The following is a 4,791-nucleotide window of genomic DNA, read 5'->3' on the forward strand; positions in this document are numbered from 1 at the left end:
TCCTGACCAGGGAGACAGCAGGCCTGGATGCAATAAGCCCCAAATAACCACATCCATGACCAAGGCTGCAGAGCTGAGTCTGGGACTGACTGAGCACCGTCAGCCACCTTCTGCCTCCAGGAGATGCCTGGAGCTGAGAACTGAGAAATCAGAAGTGTTTTGGACACGGGGCTCCTGTCCCTGAAAATTCAAAATGAGTTAAAACCCTGGTCTGCCGATCGGGGCAATGGTAAAACACAGTGGAAAGAACCTGGAGGGAGTGGCCTGGCTCCCAGGAAGTTATCCAGCAAACCCTGGGAAAAATTATCCAGCAACCCCAGGAAAAAGAAAATCAAGCAAAATTTAGCCCGGCGGAAGAAGAGCAACCTGTTTCCCATTTTTAAATTTGCAATATTTAAACTTTGGGCACGCACTCTGGAGCCCATCAGGTGCTGCAGCACACCTCAGCTTGCTTTAACTATGGCTCTTGTCCTCCAGCTGCAGAGCTCAAAGCGTCATCCACTCCCTGGGGAAGCTCGGCAAGTGATGTGCAGCCCGGTGAGAGGCCAGCGCGGTACCTGCAGGCATCTTGATAGCTTGGGGCAGGGGGCCAAGCCACATCAAGGCAAGCGGTGCCAGGGATGACAAACTAGAAGTGCCAAGGCTGGATTTAAGACAAGACCCAGGCGTCCTGGCTGCCGCATTGACACCCAAGCCACCAGGAACAAGCAGCTGGGTCTCTCGTTACAGCCCCCAGCCCAGCCTGGCCATTCCCCACAGGTCCCAGGGTATCCACAGCTATTTTTTAGTTGATGTTTTCTGCAACGCCCCTCGGAGCAGAGCTCCCCAACACCCGGCCATCAGGGCTGAGCTGCAAGCAGACGGGGAGCGAGGCTTCTGCGGCTGGAGCAGTCCTGCTCCACTTTCCCCCTCGCTCCTGGCTAGCGCCCAGAGCTGGATGACTGTTTTTTTCCTTCTCACCCCTTATAAAATTCCTCTCTGTTCGCCTCCCTGAGCGGTCGTCCCTTGCCACCCCACCACCGGCCCCTGCAAAGCAGCCACTGGGCAAGCAGTGGAAGAAGCCCGGCAGGGAGCAGCTCCCAGGCCCACAGCAAAGGCGGGTGCAGAAAGGAGCTGGGAGTTTTGCCTCCTTGCACCACATCTATTAAGGCAAATCCACTGTGAGCATCTCCCAATGATACCAAAGGTGGTGAAAAAATTCAAATGACACTGGAGATTTTGCTTCTGTCCCCTCTCTGCTGAACTACACTGATCTCATGAGACCCACAGTGGCAGCGCTGTGTTTTGGGTGGGTTTGCTATATATACATATTTTTTTTCATGTAGGTTGAGACAGAACAAAGTGCTGGCACAGGCTGTGATTACTTTGGGAGCTTAAACACCCATTTTTACTGCGAGTCCCTCGTCCTGCAGCAGTAGGACACAAAGGAAGGGCCAGACCCCAACAGCACCATGATAGGGACCAGGATGACACACAGCAGAAGTGCCTCTCTGCTGGGGACTCCTCAGTCACCTGTGAGCACCAGACCCCCTCCTCTCTTCTCTACTAAGCCAGGACAGTCTCCCTGCAAAAAAAAAAAAAAAAAAAAAAAAAAAAAAAAAAAAAAATCACAGCCCTAGAAGGGTGTGAGCAGTAAGCAAGGAGGAAAAAGTGAACATTTACTGAATTTTTGTTTATAAATGAAAGGCAAGATGACAAACCTGCACACAATAGTCCTTTTTTCCTTTTCTTTTTTCCTAACAAGGCATGATGGTCCCTGGAGGTACGAGAGACTGAGCCACTGGCGCTAGGAGCCATCAGCTCTTTCTTGAGCTCTGCTGCTTACTTTGGCTTTCCCTATATAGAAATGAGAAATTATCAGTCACAAAGTAACTCTAAGGTGGGGACGTTTGTGATTTCTTGGTGCAGGGGGGGAAGGATGAAGAAGTATAGTTGATATTCAGAAAGCTTCAGAACTGCAGCATGGTGTAAAGTCACTGGCACATGGTAGTTGAAGGACAGATGGGCGAAGCCAGCTTTCCCAGCTTGCAGGTCGCCTGGCCTTTGAGTCATGACCCCTTAGAGCACCTCGCAGTTGGTCTTTAACTGCTCCAAGGTTGTCAGGTCAACTGCCAGAAGTCACATCACAGCTCAGCCAGGAACCTGCTATCAGACACCTGAAGAAAATGAGCTGAGAGCCAAGAGTAAGTGTCCTTAAGCCATGGGAGCATCTGCAATAGCTTTAAAACATTAACTGACACCATCAGTATCAAAACCCCATTACAATGGCCTGTTTCTGAGGCATAGGAAACAGCTTTCATACTCTGTTTAGGAATCACAATGTCTTGTACTCCACAAAGAAACCAGTTCAGGTTTAGAGCTCGACACATTGTGTCTGCTTGTGGCAAGGAAAGGGCCAGGTTGCTGGAGAAGCCCCCTGCCCTTGGTCCAAAAAGTAACAAGTCCAACTTCCTAACTTTTGATAGAAATCCAGCCTCCCAGCTGCTTACAGATAACCTTTTTAAATTGACCAGGACCCTTTTGGAAACCAGTTTAAGCACAACTGGAACAGCTGCACGAACAGCAAAAGCTGCAAACTAACTCCACCTGCATGGAAACAAAAAAAGTATGAAGAAAGTTTTACTTAAATATCAAACTTCTGGATCTCGCCAGTGACTTTTTTGGTCTTTGTCTCTCTTGTCTATCTTGATATCATCGTGTATGTGATATCCAGGGGATAAGAAAGTGCTATTAAATCCTTCTTTAAGAGCAGAGTAGAAACTAAGTCCAAATCCCCATGGGTATTTAGGGACCCAAATGACCTCTGAAACCTTTGAGAATAAGGCACTTCTGTGTCTTGAGCTCTGCCCAAGGAAAGCAGGTGAGGATGCCCAGGTAGATCTGCTCAAAAGCCAGATTTGACATCATGTCTCCTGGCATGCCTCACCTCACCCCCCCTTACTGCCTCCCACTCAGAAACAGGATGAAACCGAAGTTCAGGCTGAAACCCCGAACTAACAGGTTTGGTTTAGCTTTAAAGAGAAGCCATTTGCTGCCTAGTATCTCTGCTTTATCTGCTCTAATGACACTCATTAGCTTTTAGCCCAGGACTCTGCCTCTGCATAACAAAGGAAACATTTTCCTACCCCAAAGCTGAAGGAAAGTTCCTGGAATTCCAAGGCAGGAAGGAAAATAAACGCCATTCAATAGTTTAGGGTCCTGCCTTGCAACTTTTACAATTGTAATTTTGTCCCGTGAAAGACCAAGATGTTCTCAAGCCAAAGACCTAGGTGGAAACTAAACTGCCACCTCCTCTCAGGATGCACAACCCCCTAACACCTGAATCCGTTCAGCTGCAGCTGGATGAAAGCTTGTGAAACACCACTCCCTGCTTGTGATCTCATGCAAAGATGAGAACAAGATCATCCGTACAGGGCATAAATGCAGCGAGAGAACTCTGGTATCCAACATCACAGATCTTTGCCCCTTTACTAACTAAAGGGTTGGTAAGGAAAACAGGATCACAGCGATAAAACAGCATCTTCTTTGCAGCACTCCTAGGGACATCACGGTGCTGTGAGCATTAGGTAACTGCATACCGTTGGTGGGTAAAAATACCTTCCTGTTTCTGATGGAGACCACTGAGGTGCTTTAAATGCACAGTATTATCACAGAGAGGTTTAAAGGAGCCCGGAATTTGAAAAGGCAAAGGAGGCTGTCAAAACAGCCTAAGTTGCATTTGCTTGAATAAGCTTTTCAATTTAACAAGGACAAGAGGATGGAGCAGATTTTTAGGAAGCCCGGGGACCACACCAAACAGCAAGGGATATACAGAAGAGCATAGGAGGCTGGAAAAAACAGACCGGTGACCCAAACCAGGCTACAGGCTGTTCCTGGATGAGCTCCCCGCTGCCTGGGATGTGCATGGGGGCAGGCCGAGAGAAGACCAGCAAACAGCTACATACCACATGCAACACCATTAGTAATTTATTAATCGGTCACTCAGCACGACTTCCAGCTCTGATGACAAAAAGGAAATGTCCCCAGCACACAGCTGCCCAGGGGCATCCCTCCCCTCCCCGTGACGGAGGGTGCCAGAAGGCACAAAACAGCCTCCAGCGCAACTCATCCACGCTAGAAAACTAGCGTGCCCGCTGCGCTGGGGGAAGGCTGGAGACCAGGGGACCAGGCTGTGCCTCTAACACTGACCACCTCAGTGCTTTCTGCCTTGTTTTTTGTGTCCGGTTTTTCAAAGTGGGAACGATGCTGGCAACCTCACCTGTGAGGCTCTGGGAAGCCAGGTGCCACTGGCTGGGGGGCAGAAGAGCAGAAAAACAGGTGAAGCACTCCTCTTTCCTAACCAGCAGAGAGGGGACAGATGCTCTTCCCCACCCAGTGACGGCTCCAGAGCAGAGAGCACTTTGAAGGCAGTTGTTGGTGCTCACACAGCAGAGGCTGGTTCAGCAGGGCGTGTAGAGCACCCCATCACAATGCTGGGCACAGGGAAAGCCCAAAATCCCAGGCTCTTGCTGCAGACAGCCAACCTGAGAGAGCCGGGACAGCACAAGGGGAAGATAAAAACAGCTTTGCTCTACCAAGGATGAGAGATCAAGTCTGTCTAGATGTCTAATACAATATAGCTGGGCAGCTTTCTCTTCTCAGGTCACCAGTTTGATCCAAAAAGTCACCCTGCTGCATGTCCTGTGGGGGAGGATATACCCAGACAGAGGCTTTTAAAAAGCTGATTCTTAGAAAAGGGTCAACAGAAAGCAAACGGGGACCCAGTGGCACCATGCTGGCACTCTCCTCCCT

The 4,791-nt window shown here is 49.5% G+C and overlaps 1 long non-coding RNA gene across 1 annotated transcript; it reads right to left on the reverse strand.

The window, feature by feature from the left end:
* Positions 1-1,360: 1,360 nt before the first annotated feature.
* LOC135328900 (uncharacterized) lies at positions 1,361-2,954 on the reverse strand. The gene is made up of 2 exons (XR_010390063.1): positions 1,701-2,954; positions 1,361-1,564 (listed from the first exon to the last, which is right to left on the reverse strand). It is a non-coding gene; the product is annotated as an uncharacterized LOC135328900 (long non-coding RNA).
* Positions 2,955-4,791: the final 1,837 nt, after the last annotated feature.

This window comes from Dromaius novaehollandiae, chromosome 7 (genome assembly GCF_036370855.1).
Source record: "Dromaius novaehollandiae isolate bDroNov1 chromosome 7, bDroNov1.hap1, whole genome shotgun sequence".
Lineage (NCBI taxonomy): Eukaryota > Metazoa > Chordata > Aves > Casuariiformes > Dromaiidae > Dromaius > Dromaius novaehollandiae.